The sequence below is a fragment of the Cryptomeria japonica genome, chromosome 9 (genome assembly GCF_030272615.1).
Source record: "Cryptomeria japonica chromosome 9, Sugi_1.0, whole genome shotgun sequence".
NCBI lineage: Eukaryota > Viridiplantae > Streptophyta > Pinopsida > Cupressales > Cupressaceae > Cryptomeria > Cryptomeria japonica.
Window position 1 is genome coordinate 105,419,134 of NC_081413.1, and position 20,293 is coordinate 105,439,426.

A 20,293-nucleotide genomic window follows, 5' to 3' on the forward strand; every position below is an offset into this window, starting at 1 on the left:
ATTTCTGAGAAAACCAATGATGTTTTTGAATTAACTGATACTGGCTTGTGTGGTCCAGCAAGAACAAGAAGTCTACAGGGAGATAGATACTTTATGCTAATCATTGATGATTATTCTAGAATGTGTTGGGTTACTGTTCTTAGGGAGAAATCAAAAGCTTTTGGGAAATTCAAATTATTCAAGGCACTAGTAGAGAATGAAACCGGTAAGAAAATCAAATGTTTAAGATCAGATCAAGGAGGTGAATTTACATCTAAGGAGTTCAATACATTTTGTGAAGTGAATGGAATTAGAAGATAACTATTAGCACCCCGGACACCTCAACAAAATAGAGTTGTGGAAAGGAAGAACAAAACTATTATGGATGCAGCTAGAAGCATGATATCAGAAGCAAATCTACCTCATGTGTATTGGAGAGAAGCAGTGAATACAACAGTTTACACTTTCAACAGAGTTCACATCAAAGGTAAAACTGGTAAAACACCTTATAAATTATGGTTTGGTAATATTACTACTCTTAAATACTTCAGAATATTTGGAAGCAAATGCTACATTAGGAGAGATGAGTATATTGGTAAATTTGATCCTAGAAGTGATGAAGGTATATTTCTTGTTTATTCATCTAAGATAAAAGCATATATATGTCTTAATAAAAGATTGCAGAAAATCATTGAGAGTGCAAATGTGAAGATAGATGAACACTTTAGAGGAAATTCAAGGTCTATGGATTCTAAACCGATAGTTGAGATGATCACAAATGAACCTATATAGAGTGCACCGGTATAGAATGTTGATCCAGTCACACTGACATCATCAGATAATTCCACAGTGACTGAAGAACAGCATCAAGTGAACACACCCAGGTATGTATGACTGAATCACTCTGAAAGTCAGATAATTGGGAATAAGTATCAAGGAGTTATGACAAGAGGAAGACTGGAAAATGAAGAGGTATGTTTAATTTCTCAAATTTAACCAGCATTTGTTATTGAGGCATGTGAAGATAAACACTGGATTAAAGCTATGGAAGATGAATTAGAACAAATTGAAAAGAACAATACATGGACATTGGTTCCCTGGCCTAAAGATAAAAATGTAATTGTAACTAAATGGGTATTCAGAAATAAACTTAAGGAAGATGGTAAGGTAATTAGAAACAAAGAAAGATTAGTGTGTAAAGGATATTCACTAAAAGAAGGAATTGACTACAATGAAACCTTTGCACAGGTAGCCAGAATTGAGGTAGTCAGATTATTTCTTGCATTTGCGGCACACAAGAACTATAAAGTATAACAAATGGATGTAAAATATGCATTTATGAATGGCGACCTTGAAGAGGAAGTTTACATTGAACAGCCTGATGGATTTTCATTGACAAATGATAAAGATATGGTTTGTTGATTAAGTAAAGCTTTATATGGATTGAAGCAAGCTCCTAGAGCTTGGTATGCTAGATTGGACAAATATCTTTTGAAGCTTGGTTACACTAAAGGTAATTCTAACAACAACTTATATTTCAAAGTGACTAATGAAGACATCTTGTTTATTGAAGTTTTTATTGATGACATCATTTTTGGAGGAGAAGATGGATTGTGTAAACACTTTTCTAATAAGATGCAAGAAGAATTTAAAATATCTATGATTGGGGAGATAAAAAAAAATTTAGGATTGCAGATTTCACAAACTGATAAAGGTATATTTATATGTCAAACAAAGTACCTGAAGGAGCTACTAAAGAAATTTTGTATAGAAAACTCTAAACCGGTAAGTACTCCTATGACTACAGCTGATAAACTATCGTTGAAGGATGATTCAGCTCCTATTAATCCGACAAGATACAAATCTTTGATTGGAGGTTTATTGTATTTGACACAAACAAGAATTAATATAATGAATGCAGTGTGTATTGTTTCAAGATTTTAGAGTAATCTTAGAGAAAATCATGAATCAACAGTGAAAAGGATTTTCCGGTATCTACAAGGCACAACAAATCTTGGTTTATGGTATCCTAAAGATGAAAATTTTGATTTATGTGCATACACCGATGCTAATTGGACAAGAGATGTAGATGACAGAAAGAGCACCACTGGCAGGGCATTCTTTCTTGGTAGCAGATTGATTTCATGGTTGAGCAAGAAACAAAGTTGTACATCATTATCAACAACATAATCACAATATGTTGTAGTAGCAACTAATTGTACACTCAGGTATTATGGATTAAGAAAATGTTGAAGGACATAAAGGTAAAATGAAAAGAACCTATAATCATTTACTGTGATAATTCAGCAGTAATTGATATATCTAAGAATCTGGTATTTCACTCTAAAACTAAACATGTTTCTATCAAATATAATTTTCTGAAAGAGAATGTTGAAGCAAAAGAAGTGAGATTGGTTTAGGTGAATACTAAAGAGCAGATTGAAGATATCTTTACTAAGCCGTTGCCTAAGGAAACTTTTGAATATCTCAGAGAGCAGCTTGGGGTTATACCCTCACCGGTAGAGACCTAGACAGCTGATGATTGGCATCAAACCGGAAGAATTTATAGAGAAACTATTTTCTAGCTTTTCTAGAGGAGAGATACTTCTCAAGGGGAGTAGTTGGTTATAATAGTTGGTATTTGTAATTGGTTCTATGAACTGGTTGTATCTAGTATTTGTATTGCTTTGGCATTTGATGTCAAAGGGGGAGAGATATTTATGGAAAAACAACATTATCCTTTGGGGAGAGATTATTCATTGGGGGAGAGATATATACTCTCTACATTAGTATTTTGATTTCTTGTATTGATCTATTCTAGAGATTGAGGGTTTTTGGTTTTTGGCATTCTATTTTGGCACTTAGATATTTTTACATCTTTGTGTTCCCATCAATGCCAAAGGGGGGGATTGTTGGTATTATGGATGTGTTGCATTGGTTTTTTCATTGATGCCAACACTTATCCTTCTGGAGATCCTTGGTTATGTTCACCAACAAGTTTAGTGACTTATACACAGTCATTGGTATTTGGTTCACAGACAGGTTTTATTGTTCACCGGCACTGAGGATGACTTTTTATCATCTGGAGATCACCTGGTTATGTCAAAGACATGGTTTGGACACTTGGTTTTGGTATTTTGGTTATTGGTCTAATCGGGTTGACATATTTGTTGTTACCAACAAATTGGTCTAGGTTATGGACTGACATGCATTATCTATTCCAGATCAGCACGACACATTATGAAGATGATTTAACCAATTGATATTGTTGTAATTACATTGAGCCGACATGATGAATCGCATCTTGACTTATTTGTAATTGATTTTATTGTAATATTCTTTATTAGCCGACCTACACATTTGGTCTTAGGTTTTGGTATATATATAAGATCTCAATTGTGAGATGTTGGATGTGGTATGTAAGGTTATGGTATTGTAACATGGTATGTGCAAATATAGAAGATCTTATGAGTAGACCATAGAGAAGGTGATTATCAGAGCTTAACCAGTACTGAATCCAGCATTGGAGATGCTACTTTGAGCAGTACATTATCATTGGAATTAATCATCCAATTGTAGTCACTGTGACTCTTATTTTGTGATTGAGCAGTGAGCTCTAGGCGGTTGGCCTTTCTGCATGTGCAGACCCCATTTGTACACACATACTATCTATAGTAGTATCATCTGATTGTGGGTAAAGTTTCCCACCGTGGTTTTTTCCCTTACAAGGTTTCCATGTACAAATATTTGTGTTTTGTGTTGTGGATGTTGTTTCTCTTTCTATTTCATGCATTAAGTTTCACCGGTATTGATATTTACAGTTAATCTATTAACCGGCATCAAGTTTGGTTTATCGGTATTATGTATCAAGTTTGATTAAGTTATATTTGGGTTGAAATTAATAGACAACCGATTCACACCGCCCCCCCGCTCTCAGTTGCCTTTGGGTCCTAACATTATGTTATCTGGCTGACATATAATTTGATATTGTAAATATCTTTGTAAGCCAACATAATGCATGTAAAGTTGTATAGGGTATATAGGATAGTTTGATAGATCATTTTTTATATAGAAAGTGAAGAGACATATGATAGGAGATTATGGATATGTAAATGTAATATGATGCGAAATATATCAGAGAGATCATGTATGTGAGGAAATTCATGTAAGGGTTTTTCTGGTAAAGGGTTTAGGGTTTCAAACCAGAATAGACAAAGCTTAAACTAGAACTATATTCTGGCATAGAAGATGCTAACTTAACAGTTCACACTTATCCGGATTGTAGTCCATAATTTTATGTAGTCAGTGAGGCTCCTTTTGTGATAGAGAATTGTGCTCTAGGCTGTAAGCCTTCCTGCAAGTGTAGGCCCCTCATATTTTGTAATATCTCCTCATATGGCTAGTGGATTGATGTTGTGGGTCACAAATCCCACTGTGGTTTTTCCTCTTTGAGGTTTTCCACATATAAATCTATGTTATGGTTCTCATTTATGTGATTGGCTTATTGGTTTCTTTAATTCTTTGAATTTTGTATGTACCAGTATACCAGTTGGTGTATGCATGTTTTAATAAGGCTAAAATTTATCATTCTAGTATAACACTGATTCACCCCCCCCCCCTCTCAGTGTTATTGGTTTCCAACAATATCATTAAACCTTATTTCTCATATTCTTTATACCTCATAAAGTATTCTAGGTCACTTTCTCCTTTCATATATATTATTCTTAGTAAAAATCTACTCTATTTTTAGAGGTAGATATCTTTGGGTAAGGATCTCTTCCTACTTGCATTCCTCAAAAATATTCCTTTACACTTGCTACAAGATATCTTTTTACAACTATCTTTTCCTTTCTCACAAGAGTTATGGCTCTTTAGCTTGGAGTTATGTGCATTATTTATTAAAGGATATCTTCTTGGTGATGAATGTGTTTATTCATGTTTATATATGTATACCTTAAGATGAGAACATAAGGCTATGTTGACATATTAAGGGGGAGCATACATTACAAACTCCTTGCAACTTTTGTTCAATTTAAGTTGTGCTTTTCCTGGCTATGCATTTTAACTTCCAGTGTTTTTTTTATGAATTGACTAGCATAATACAACTTGCTAGACCTTACAACTCTTCCTTTACGATAGGTTTACTAGCATAAAACAACTTGATAGAACTTACAACCCTTCATTTCTAATTCCTTAGGGTGAATTGTCTAGCATAACATAATTTGTTGGGCCTTTTCACTCCTCTTTTTCAATTTTTAGGATGAGTGAAACTAGAATAGCACTAATTTCTACTTTGAGTCATCCTTCCCACATAGATCACACAACATAACACAACTTGTTAACCTATGAGAATCCGTGCTTCCACGAATCACCTAACATAACACAAATTTCTATCTCGTGGAATCCATGTTCCCTCTTTTCTCTCTCTCTCTCATGGATCACCTAGCATAACATAGCCTATTAGCCTATGCAGTCAATGTTTTTTTTTCACTTGATTTATGCTGTTTCTCTTACCACATGACTACTTGTTCTATTTTAATAGCATTCTCAGAATGAAATTAGTAGTTGAGACATTTTGACTATCTAGGTCTCTTCAACTATTTGACTTGGAGCCTTTGTTTTTAGTACTAACCCCTTGTTGTCTTTTTGTCTTTTAATTTTTTATTTGTCATTTTTCTTTGTCTTATGTGTCTTTACATATGATTGTATGAATTAAGTTCCTAAGCTTGGTGTAATTTCCCCTTCACATTAGACTTCAATATTTGACGGGATTGGCCTATTATCAGACCCTTGTAGGCCAAGAGTAGTGTTTTGGGGGCCATGTTGTGGCGATTTGAGGGTTCACATCTCATTATCTATTGACATTTTGATGTTTTAAGAGATAACACATATCATGGGACGTGTCTATGTTTATCAATTAATTAATTAAAAAAAGGTACATTATAATGTTTTAATAAAATAATATAAATTGTACCTAACCTTATCTTCTAGAAGGTAATTGTGGCGTGAAAAGTAGTGTATGAATATAAGAAAGGGAAGACACTTTAGGCATCAATTGTTTGGTTGTTATCTCTTGCGAGTGTGAAGACACTAGTTGTCAGTAGAAGATCTTAGCGAATGATACCTGTAGACATCTAAAAATGGTCAACGCTTGCGAAGTCATACTTTAACATTTGCGCATTGCCTTATTTTAGGGTTCTTGCATCTCATTAACATTTCTTCTATGTTGCGCACTTGGTCTTTATCATTTGCGAGCATCAAGTCCTTCTTCAGCATTCCTCATTTTTATCGCTTTCGAATTAGGTCTTGTCAATAACAATCTTCAATCATGATTTTGGTCAATCCTTGTCCTTGGCAATTTTGTTATTTTGTGATCGATTTGTCATCGATCCTTGTCCTCTTGTCAATCTTGTCACCTTGTGATCGATTTGTCATCGATCCTCGTCCTAGTCAATCTCATCAATTTTGTGATCGAATTGTCATCAATCCTTGTCCTCTTCAATCATGTCAATTGGCGCATATCAATTTGGTCTCTTTATCAATATTGATCACTTTTTCAACCAATCTCAATTGTTTATCAATCAAATCATTTATCAAGTTAGAATCATGATCAAATCGAATCTACATCAATTATCTTTTGTCAAGACCTAATCTTCTAAGGTTTTATGATTTATTCATTTAATCTTGTTTGTCATTTTCCCTCTAGGTTAAATAATTTATTTATTTATCCTAAGTCTTCTTGTCACAATTAAATATTTATTTAATTGGCTAATTAATTCCCTCTCTTTTTGTGAATTAATTAATGAATGAAAAATTATTAATTAATTTACCTAATTTTCATCAATTTCCTAAATTCCAAGTCATCATTTCTAACTTAATTTTCTAATTTCTCCTAAATTCCTAAATGTCTATTTCTATTTCAAAATCTTGTCATAAATTCTTGCATAGCAATTTGTCATAAATTGTCATAAATTGTCATAAATCCTTGCATAGCAATTTGTCATACACTTGTCATAATTTTGCTATTCCTGATTTGAATTTCCATTCGAATCACTTTCATGCTAATCTGATCTTTTCTCCAATTTGTCTATAAATTGGATGAATTTCTTCAATCAAAGTCCTTGGTCGAATTAATCACACTTCTAGTACCCTTATGCTATCGTCTCGTCAATCTTGCTTTCATATTAGGTTTATGCACTTGAAGGTGAGATCCACAAAACAAAGCAATCTGAAGGAGAAAGAAGGACAATGGAGCCACATGAAGGAGACATCTACATTTGGTTTTCTTAGATTTCATTTTGAATGTCTTGTTTTCATGTTTTCATTGAATGTAATTAGGATTGGTCATTGCAATTGAGTTTTCGTGATTGAACTAGGCTAATGTTAACATTTCTTTGATGATTCCACATTTCCTACCTACATTAATTGGTGAACCCAACATGAACTAACCCCCTAACCATGCTTTTGAGTGCTTTTGAGTTGATTTGCAGGTGAAAAACCCAAGAAATAGGATAGTTCAGGGCTTTCTGGGCACTTCTGCGCCTATGTAGGAGAGTTTTGCGCCTGTGTCAAGCAATCTGCGCCTTTGTCAAGGACTTCTGCACCTGTGTCAAAGGGATCTGCACCTCTGTTACTGCATTCTGTGCCTGTGTTACTATATTCTGTGCTTGTGTAAGGCCAGAAACAGAGGTAAAAAGCAGTGCTTTTACTTGCAAATTGCTTTGTTTTGCATTCTGTTTCTGCTTTTTGGTTTTTCTTTGGTACTGATTCTCTATGCAGCACCTTGGCATTACGCATGACAAAGACAAAAAAATGAAACTACTAACACATTTTATGCAGGTTCGCTAGTCAAAGACTAAACAAATCAAACTTCTAACTCAGTGATTTTGCAGGTTGCCTTATATTCCAACCAAACTTTGTGTTTGTAATTCATAATTAGGCACCTAGTATGTTTGCTAAGTAGGATGGAATGAACATGTGTTCGCTTTGTTTATCGAGTTTGACATTGGAGTAGGAGAGTATGCTCTCATCCTTCTTAGGGTGATCAGAAATCCAGATCTTTGATACCATTCTCATGTTTTGGATTGTTTGTTACCTTTAGAGGGCCTGCCTTCCTGACCATTTGCTTTCTTTTCCAAGCAAGTGACAATCGTGAGAAGGGAATGACCCAAAGTGAGCACAGCTAGAGTACCTTGGCATTCTAACTCACTATAAATAAATACCTGATGGGTGAAAGCTTTGAAGGAAGGGTTACGTGGGAATTGTAGTTACTTGGGAAGTGATGACCCTTGGACTCTTTCTCATATCAACATCTAAGTAGGGCCTCATGGTCTAAATCGTGCTTGCGTGACTACATTTGTTTGGTATCTTGGTGGGCTTAATGTCTCAATCATGCTTGCGTGACACCAAGGAGTAACAATTAACAAAAATCCTTATTAAACACCTTGTATTTAGAGGCCAAAAATCATTCTAGTTGCTTGAGAAGGAGGAGTTCAGATACTTGGAAGAGATACTAAGTTCACCATGGGGAGATTTCCATGGGGACTGATGCTTGGCTGCCTTGAGAAGTGAGTGTCGTGGAGGGGAGCCCATGGGGTCAAGCATCTATGTATTCTCCTTGAATCTCATAATGAGTCTACCTCTCAAGTACCTACTGTCTTTACCTACCATAAGAAATGTGTGAATGAGCATGATTGTCTTGAGGCTAAGTTAAAATATCTTGTCTTCTCTACTCATTAAAAGTTGAGTTGTGTCTCATTTCAAAACAAGACAAATTGATTCAAAACAAGGTTAAACACAAGATTATTTCATTCAACAAAGTTCAAAACACCTTCAAACATGGTTGTCAAACATTTTCCAAAATCTTGTCTCAACATTCATGTCACTTAGATTTAGGTTCATCCTAGGTATGCATTTTGCAAATTCATTGTCAACTACCAAGGTTAGGTTTCACCTAGGTCATACTCCTATGCATATCAATAAGGGTCATCCATCTGCATGTGTCCTCTTGCATTAGAGTAATACCATTTCATAATTCAACCTTAGGTTGACATTGTCATACATTTGCATTTGCATCCTTGTCCTCACAACATTAGGTCACATTTACATACCCTATGTCTCTTCATCAAGCTTAGGTCATTATCATATCATATTAGAGTCATTTGCATAGTAATTGTCCCTTTGCATATAGTGTCAAAACTACATTTTGTCATACTTGAGTAATCCAAATCTTTGATAAACCCTAAGTCATTGTTAGGAAGTCTAGACCTTATCAAAATTTTGTCTTTTTGTCATCCATGTCATTTGGTCAAACCTAGCTTAGTATCCAAGCATATAGGGGAGACATTTTCATTTTGTCCTTTTGTCACTTGGTCCTTTTGTCCTTTGAGGTCTAGACATCATTTCAATTTCCTAAGGGTCTCATTCTTAGAATTGCATTCATGAGTTTGTCAAAATCTTGAAAAACAACAAAAACATAGGTTGCATTCTTGCCATAGATTGCATTTTCATCTATTTTGCATATCATATATTATCCTTGAAAAATTCCAAAAATATTGCATTTGCATAGTGGCATGTCTATTGAAACAAGGTTCCAAGCACCAATGATGCAACAAAGTTTGACGTATCAACTGACAATGCAATTGGATTTTAATCCAAGGCAATCACAATTATATCCAACCCAACAACAAGGCAATATCGATCAAACTTTTTATGATGAAACAAGTCTCCAAATACAAAAACTAGAGGAGAAGCTAGCTCAAGAAAACGAGATTTTGGAACAAAAAGTGAAAAACATTGAGAAGAATAGATCACAAATGTCCAAAATGTTTTGAAAATTTCCAGGTTGAAATCCAAAAATTGAGCCAATTGATGTAAGATCTCTTATCGAACGATCAGACATACCAACTCTTCTCTCACAAATAGAGATGATGAAACAATTTCAAGAAAAGAGACAACAACAATTTCAACATTATGTGCCTCCACAACAAGAATAAGAAGGTGTTTACTATCAATCAGATTTTCAACCAATACAACCAATGGTTCAACAAATTGTTCAACATTTCCAATAGACACAACTAATGGTCCAATTTTAACAATATGTCCAACCCACTATACAATGTCAACAAATGGTTCAACCAATGGTGGAATATAAATGTCAACAACTACAACCAAACATTCAAAAACAAAGGTTGCAACATGCACCAAGCCAAATTTTGAACATGTCAAACCAATTTGATCAACATCTAGTTCAAAATAAAAACATGACATCAGACCAGAATCAACTCCTTTCCAAACAAGTTCAAATTCCAGCTACAATTATGTCAAAACCTTGAAAGAAAGGTGGCTTTATTGCAAGGCTCTTAAGGAACATACCAAGTGAGTTCTTTGAAGAAGATCAAGATAATACAATTATGTCTAGCGATGCCTCATCCCCCCACAAACAAATTGACTCTTCAGTGGCATCTATCCCTACACCTTTAGAAGTTTCACAAGAACCTTCTATATTGTCCTCATCAAACAATACAACCAAGGATGCAATTATCCAAGGACTATCCATAATTGATTTCCAAGATAATCCAATTCATGATGCACATCGTTGTCATGTTTCAAAAATACAAGACCCAATGCAACCATGCACTTTATTGCCATTACCTATTTTAGAGGACCCCATTCGAAGTCCCTCTTCCTCATGTTCAAGCATTGATTCCTTGCCAGAATCCATCACAAATGTTCAAAGTGCATTTCCTTCATGCCAAAACATTGATCCCTTGTCAGAATCCTCCATGCATATCCAAAGTCCAACCCCGTGTCAAGAGGATAATTTAGAGAATGAAGAAATGTGTCTTAAAAAAGATCAAGATCAAGATCCCGAAACCTTATCATCCCATCCAATTGTTGACCAGGATCCCATCTTCCCAGACACTCATGATGATTCCCCTATTCTTGTCCATCCTATCCAAAGTCCTATTGACACTCCATTCCCCAAGCAAGATCAAGATATCCCAGTCCATCCAATCCCAAACGATCCCCTTCCATTTCATGAACACAATGTCCTTTCAAATCCCATTGACATTCCACTTCCTAAGAAAGATCAAGATATCCTTTCCATCCTTTATGATGATCCCATTGAAAGTCAAGAGAAAAGCACCTTTAAAGAGGATTCCAATGATCTTCCTCCTTGTCAAGATCACATTATTCCTTTAGATCCTCCACAAGATCCTTTTGTTCCTCCATCTCCACGTCCTAATCTAGCATATACACTCCAAGAGCGCATTTCTTTTGATGATCCCATTATTTCTCCCATTCCATCTCTTGAAGAGCCTGTCATTGAACCATGTCCACTACACAATCCTAGTCCCCCTCATGATCCTAATCCCCCTCATGATTCTAATGTGTTAGTGCAAGATGTTCATGAACCCTTGACATGCACAATGGGTTCTTCCACTTTGGTGAAATCTGATCCACTTCAAGATCTCATTATTTCTCTCATATCATATCCACCTCATAATGGACTCACGTCTTCTTCCCAAAGAAAAGAGTATCCTACAAGTCAAAATATTCATAAAGGCAAAGGAGTAGACTTTCACAAGAAAGAACTCCTCAATATGAAAGAAAATGTTAAGGGTCATGTCTACACAACTCACTCTCAAGACGTTCGTATCCCTCCATCAAAATCAAAACATTCACCTTCCCCATCATACCTTCTATCCATCTTAGGTCCTTATATTCCTTCGTCCTCTATGCAAGGTCAGCAAAGGCACACATCCTTGAGTAAATTTCATCAATCCAAAAGAATTCCATTTCATTCATATCCATCCATGCATTCCTTTTCCCCTCCAAGCAATTTGGATTCCAAGTATAAAAGTCATAAGTCTAGAAATCCACATGTATTCAAGGATCAACATGTCCAATATAGTCGACATGTCAAAACAAAGAACAATATGATCTATAAAGAAAAAAATATATCCAAAAGGCCATAGAGGCCCACTGAGCAAAATAAATAAAAGTCAAAATTTATATGGGTTCCTAAATCCCTTATGCAAGAAATGCACTCCAAGGAACCACAAAAGCATAAAAAATCAAAAACCATGTGGATCCCTAAGCGGCTCCTTGAAGCACAAAAGCATAAAGAAACATCAAAATTGGCATCTGCAATTGCTATTCCTCCATCCAAACCTCTCAAATCTATTCCTCCATCACCTTCTTCATCCATTTTGGGCCCTTATGTCCCAAAATCCATAGCCTTTCCTTCCTCAAAATCTCAATATCCAAAATACATTTTTTCTCCATCAGTCCATCACCCCTCAAGGTGTGTGCCAATGTCAATCTTGCCAACATTTCCATCTACTCAAGAACAATTCTTCCAATACCCTATTCATTATCCAATGCATATTTTTCATCCTTCAATCCCTTTGATCCAATCCTTTACATAATTTTTTGCCTTAGTTTCATCTGATTTTCCATGTCCTTATCCTACCAACGTCTTTGAGCATACTTTTAAAGGTCATGGTCCATTTTTTTTTTCAAGGCTACTATCCAAAAAAAAAAGGATGCTTGAGTCCTTCTTCCATCCCCTATCATGTGTCCATCTTCTATTGAAAAAGTCAAAAATACAAAAGAAAAAAGTGAAAAAAAAAGACAAAAGAAAAAAAAGTAGAGCAAAAATAATTCGCCCACTGGTGAAAGCCTAGCAAACAAGCGCCTTGGGGAAGTACCGTGATGAAAACCTAGCAAACAGGCATCATGCATAATCTATGAACTTCTTGCACACCACACTTGGGGACAGGTTTTATCCTATCATATCCTTTTGTCCTTCATTGTTCCATTATCCTATCGAACCCCTGTCATTACCCTTCATATCCTATTGTCCCTCATGTCCAGTTTCCCTTTCCACCTTTGATCTTGACAAGGCTGAGGATCATCATGAGAATCATGCATCTTGTTTGCAGCTTTTAGTCTATCATAGCTTTTGGTATTTATCCATTTGCTTATTATAACCTTTTATCCATATTCCCTAGCTTATTGCAACTTTCTGCCACTATCCCATATCCTATCCCGACCTTCAGTCCATGTCCCTTATCCATTCTTGGTCTTGCTTATCCTACCCATATCTTATCACTATCCATACACTCTTTTTCATTCCTTGATCTTGATCTGACATAAGGACGCAAAATTTAAACATAGTTTCAAAAACCTCTTGACATGTCCCTCATGCCATGTCACTGCTTTACATTGTCATATCCAGTCTCTTGTCCCATCATGCTATGGCCCCTGAAAATTGCATCTACATTGTCTCCATAATAAAAGGCCTTTGTCTTCCCTCTATCCACCATCATTTCAGAAAGCCTATTTATTCACCTATCATATTCCTTGCCTTGCTAGACATTGGGGGCAAAATCATAAAAATTGAAAAATGTCCTGAAAAAATTACAAAAAAATCAAATAAAGTCTTGAAAAAATCATAAAAAATCCAATAATGTCCTGAAAAAATCATAAAAAATTGAATAATGTCCTAAAAAAATCCCTAAAAATCATATAATGTCCTAAAATAAACCCCTAAAAAGTCAAATAATGTCCTGAAAAAATGAACAAAAAAATTTCAAAACATTAAAATCCAAAAACAAGCATTTTGCATTTTGTCAATAAATGATCCCTTTGTGCGTAGACAGATCACTGAGCATACATCCAGCGGCAATCAATCAAACATTATGCTTTCATGAAATCATGTATTAACAGATGAACTGTTTGACCAAGAAAGCATTCAACCTGATCACAGTTGTCACATCAATCAAAATAGCATCAATATCCTTTGTCCTTGTCACTATTATCATGGGTCTTATACTGGGTGTGGTATACTCGAAACAAGACTGTGTCCTGTCTTAGATGGGGTATTGCATTCCCTGAAACCAAACAACATGATCATTCTTGTTTTCCACTTTTGACAATGACAATCAGACTGTTTGTTTGACTTGGTTGAATTTGTGCATCTTGTCTTTTTACTGATTTATCTTTGGCTTCGATCATGTTCCTATGTTGCTCGATGATGTCACTGAGTGATTTAGAGTGACCGGGATGGTTCATGGTCCCTTTCCTTTTTTGTTGTGTTTGTTGTTTGTGGAATGTTTGTCACAAACTGGGGCAACTATATCATTGGGTGTCTGTGATAAGTACGTTCTCTTTGTGAACGCCGCACATACCTCGACCCTTGATGTATGCACCCTAGGATGATTCACTCACTCCTTGTGTGCGATGTGTCTATCTTTTGCAATAGAGGTTGTGTTTCAAGCTCTGGCCTTCAATGCCATGATGCTCTGCATCCGCTTTGCTACATTAAATAAAGGTTCTCACCTACTTATGTGCATTTGTCAAAGCAAGTTTTCCTTCATCTCTAATAGTCCTCTATCTAATTTATTCTTACTAATATTTCTTCCATCAGTCTTGGCAGTTGCACCTTCCACTGCTTGTCCTTTGTGCATCCGACCTTCGATTTTTGATCCATTCGAACCTATCATCTTTTGTCATTCTTATCGATCACTTGGCCTCTTTTTTGGATTTTTCCGGCCAATTCCTCGAGGGGGCATGCATATGTCATTATTATTGTCTGGGGCATTTTCATTATTGTTCTTTGAAACAACGCTTAGAATCGCATTGTCTCAAAGAGGGGCAAAATGTAGACATCTAAAAATGGACAACGCTTGCAGAGTCGTACTTTAACATTTGCACATTGCCTTATTTTAGGGTTCTTGCGTCGCATTAACATTTCTTCTATGTTGCGCACTTGGTCTTTATCATCTTCGAGCATCGAGTCCTCCTTCGGAATTCCTCATTTTTATCGTTTTCGAATTAGGTCTTGTCGATAACAATCTTCAGTGATGATTTTGGTCAATCCTTGTCCTTGGCAATTTTGTTATTTTGCGATCGATTTGTCATCGATCCTTGTCTTCTTGTCAATCTTGTCACCTTGCGATCGATTTGTCATCGATCCTTGTCCTAGTCAATCTCATCAATTTTATGATCGATTTATCATCGATCCTTGTCCTCTTCAATCATGTCAATTGGCGCATATCAATTTGGTCTCTTTATCAATATTGATCAATTTGTCAACCAATCTCAATTGTTTATCAATCAAATCATTTATCAAGTCAGAATCATGATCAAATCAAATCTACATCAATTATCTTTTGTCAAGACCTAATCTTCTAAGGTTTTATGATTGATTCATTTAATCTTGTTTGGCATTTTCCCTCTAGGTTAAATAATTTATTTATTTATCCTAAGTCTTCTTGTCACAATTAAATATTTATTTAATTGGCTAATTAATTCCCTCTCTTTTTGTGAATTAATTAATGAATGAAAAATTATTAATTAATTTACCTAATTTTCATCAATTTCCTAAATTCCAAGTCATCATTTCTAACTTAATTTTCTAATTTCTCCTAAATTCCTAAATGTCTATTTCTATTTCAAAATCTTGTCATAAATTCTTGCATAGCAATTTGTCATAAATTGTCATAAATTGTCATAAATCCTTGCATAGCAATTTGTCATACACTTGTCATAATTTTGCTATTCCTGATTTGAATTTCCATTCGAATCACTTTCATGCTAATCTGATCTTTTCTCCAATTTGTCTATAAATTGGATGAATTTCTTCAATCAAAGTCCCTGGTCGAATCAATCACGCTTCTAGTACCCTTATGTTGTCGTCTCGTCAATCTTGCTTTCATATTAGGTTTATGCACTTGAAGGTGAGATCCACAAAACAAAGCAATTTGAAGGAGAAAGAAGGACAATGGAGCCACATGAAGGAGACATCTGCATTTGGTTTACATAGATTTCATTTTGAATGTAATTAGGATTGGTCATTGCAATTGAGTTTTCGTGATTGAACTAGGCTAATGTTAACATTGCTTTGATGATTCCACATTTCCTACCTACAATACTTCCATATTGGTGAAGCATAACTGAGGAGGTGAAAGATCCTCTAAGGGGTTGCTAAAGGAGTGAGGAGTACTTCAGCTTCTCAATTTGTGCCTAAAGAGTTTTCATATCAGACCTCATGTGCTTCAGAATTCAAAAAATTTAGATTTGATGAAGATTGATACTGGAGGCATATTTTGGAACCAAGAGGATAGCGATTTTCTTATTTGAAGATTCAGAAATTGATTGGAGGCAGATCGTGGGTTATTGGCTTGTTGTTGATAGAGGTTGTAGACTTCATGGTACCCTTGTTTTCACTCATATCTCCCCATAGTTGCATCAATTCTGTATTTTGATGATTGCAGATTGGAGGTGTGACTTAGGCGATATCTTTTGGTACATTTGATAGATGAAAGAGTGCTCATATAATTAGTTTGAATAAATCAAACCAGACCTGGTCCACCCTTCCTAGGACCCTTGATTTCATGTATTTAGAGCTCTCTTTTCCCAAGAATCATTGGAAGAGTTTAGGCACTATTATAAGGAATAAAATCGATGAGTTTTCATGCATCATTGGAGACATTCAGTAGTAGGTCTAAAGCTCAAACTACAATAGTCATGGTGGTCATCTCAAGTGGCATATTTTGTTGTCAAAGAGCCTAAATATCCACCAGTATAGCTTCCTATTTCATTGCAGATTGTATAGGTTCATTATTGCCCCTACTATGTTGCATTTTTGAGGTTAAAATGTTAATTTCAGTCCATGTCTTCAAATTAGATCTGAATATGTGTGTGTTTCAAAATAATGTCCAATTGTAGTCAACTCATGTAATGAAGCATTGGTCTCATGAATAATCAGTCTAAAGGTTATCTACCTATCATCATTGTTAATAGATGGTGCACCAACTATTTATAATAATGTATATGTTGTTCCATTGATTCATGATCTCATTATCTCTGATATGTTTATACATCTAAAAGTTAGTATTAATCAGTCATTCCTTAGTAGTCACATTGTGATTAGAAAAACCCAATTATTGTTCAAAACAAGTTTCTTTTCATGTCCCTTAAAGTTTAAAGTGTTTGATCAGTTGTATGCCAAGTGTTTGACGAAATACCATAGGGGTAAAAACCAAAATTAAACAAGAATTGGAGGGGTTCTTACAGTGGTGTTAGAGCCGAGATCATGTCATCCTATACATTGATGAGTGATAGAGAAACCAAATACTACAACAGGGAACAATGAAGACAACAATTCCAAATTCCACAAGTACCTCAAGCTGACACATTATCTAAAGCATTAAGAGATAAAGACAAAGAAAAGATGGCTGAAGAAGATAAAGATGCGAGCATGGAGAGAAAGTTTGACACTTTGATTGATATGTTGTCACAAATGCTTGGTAGAATGAATCAATAGGCCAAAGAAAATAGAATAAATAACTCAGGTGAAGACAGTAGAAGTGGCAGTTGTAATGAAGTGAATAGAACAAGAGACAGATCAGGAGACAGGGCTACAATCTGACATCATGCTTACACTAGAGGATCACCCTCTAGACCACTCTTCCCTACCTTCAATCCACATGAAGAAAAACCTCCTAATTCTGCTTCTACTCCTTATGTTGATGAGGCACGTCAAGCCTACTTGGAGTACACCACTCTACCTCCTAATATGCGATAAATGTGGTCCTTTGACCAGTGTATGAATCAGAGAGGAAGAAGGAATCAAGGTCAGAATGATTATCATAATCAGTGATCTGATTACCAACATACCCTTGGGAAGATCACCATGCCATATTTTGATGGTAGTGACAAGAGCACAGCTAGAGGTTGGGTGCAGAAATTTGACAATTATTTGTCACTTCGTCCAATGCTCGAGGAAGATGCCATCAAGTTCACCACACTACATTTAGAGGGTGTTGCTCACGAGTGGTGGTATCATGGCCTTATCACATTGGGGCATAACCAAATCACTACCTATGCAAAATTCACTGACCGGTTGATTGAAAGATTTGACCAAAAAGATCCTGAGATATACTTCAGAGATTTGGCATAGCTCAAGCAAATAGGTGGACTAGAACCTTATGTTGGATAATTTTAGAGACTTGTAGAGATGGTTCCTAGCATTTCAGAAAGAAGGTTGGTCATACTATTTACAGAAAGACTGATGGAGCCGCTAAGAGGATGGGTTAAGGAATTTGACCCACCAACCTTGTTGGAGACTATGAAGAAGGCACAAAGTATGGATCTTGCTGCACCCCCCGAAGTAAGTTTCCATCAAGGTTTGCATCCAACAAAGATAAATTTCCCTTTAGGAAAAGAGATAAACCTGATTTTAAAAATAAATTTCCTATGGGTAGAAATCAAGAGAGTTTAATGATTTAAGGAACAAGAAACTTTGTTTTTGGTGTAAAGAACCTTATAATCCTAATCATGAGTGTCCCATGAGACCCAAGGCAAAGGCAAAACAAATGGAGTGGTTTTATGAGCAGGAGGACAATTTTGATTTCTTAGACTAGCAAACAGAGCATGAAGATGTAGAGTTTGAAAAGGCATCAAAAATTTTAGAACTTGAATCACAAGGGAAGAATACTACTATGTGCATCACTTCCTTGCATCAGGAAGGTTCTTTCTGAATGAGGGGATTCATAGCAGGGTAGCATGTCATCAATGTCTTTGACACAAGAGCAACACATAACTTCATTGATGAGAAATTGGTGGCTAGGTGTGGAATTCAGACATAGGAAATTGAAGGAGTATGGGTCAGAGTTGTTGATGGCTTTGCTCTCTCTTGCAATATAATGATTACTGATCTTCCTATGCATTTGAGTGATTATGAGTTTAAGGTTGATTTATATGTAGTTAACATGGGTGACATGGATGTCGTTCTTGGAATGACTTGGATACATGCTATTGAGGAACTCACACTCAATGTCAAGCATATGAAACTTTGTTTTGAAGCTAATGGCAAGAAACATGTTCTTAAAGCTATTAAAGACTCAAACCTATGGATGATATCTTTCATGAGGATGGAGAGACTGATTCGTCATGATCAGCATGAGTGGGCAGCAGCTTGTCATATCATGCCTACACAGACATAGCAACAAAAGGTAGAGTACCCACCCGATATTTAGGGTTTATTGACTAAACACTCCGAGGTGTTTAGTGCCATACCATCAGGCGGCCTCCTGATAGGGGAATAGAACACATCATTGAGCTTGTGGAGGGTGCAAAACCTGTTATGATCACACCTTATAAGCACCCGAAAAGGTTGAAGGATGAAATAGAGAAAACCATCAAGGAAATTCTCAACATGGGACATATACGACCGAGTAAGTCTCCCTTTGCTTCATCCATGGTACTGGTTAAGAAGAAAGATGGGACTTTGAGGATGTGCATAGACTACAGGGCTCTGATAAAAAGAACTCTAAAAAATTGGTACCCTATTCCACACATTGATGAGCTTATCAATGAGTTGCATGGAGCTTGCTTCTTCTCAAAGACAGATTTGAGATCGGGTTATCATCAGATACGAGTGAGAGAGAAATATATAGAGAAAATAGCTTTTCAATGCCATTGTGGACACTTCAAGTTTTTGGTCATGCCTTTTGGATTAACCAACACTCCAGCTACTTTCCACTCTACAATGAATAGGGTCTTCAGCAGTCAGCTAAGGAAGTTTGTTCTTGGTTTCTTTCATGATATCTTTGTATACAACATGATGTGACAGGTGTTGGCATATATGCAGAGTATGTTGACATGATGATATTATGTTGTCATTGATGTCAATATGCTCAAGAGTGAACCAGTAATATGCTAAAGAGTGAACCGGTAATATGTTCAAGATGAACCAGTTTACTGAAGTTAAGTAACTGGCAAAGTGAACTGGTATAATGTTGTGAACCAGTATATGTGCAAAAGGTGAAGTGGTATGTTTGTCTAAGTGAACTGGTATATGGAATGTTCTCTATCAAGGTTTAATATGGTATGACTATCGGTTGGTAGTTCCAACCTCAGGGTTTTCGATTGAAGTGTTTCGAGCCTGTGTGATTCAACTGATGCATTGTGTGATGAGTTAGCATTGTAATGGAGATCAGATCGTGTTGCCACATCAGCCTCATGCATGTGAAGGATCTTGCATGAAGGGGATTGATCCTATCTACCTCAGGAATGTGTGAAGTCCCTGCAAACAGTGAAGAACGCGTGATGGGTTATCACCTCCAAGAAGCGGTGAAGAACAAATGATGGAGAATGTCTTGAAATTTGTTCAAGATCGTTGTATTCAAATGCAAAGTTTTCAATGGTCAAGATTGAACCAACTGAATTGCTCAATCTAAATGTATAGGGTTTAGGGTTTATGCTACTGACCTATCTTTTTCCTATAAGGTTGATGTTG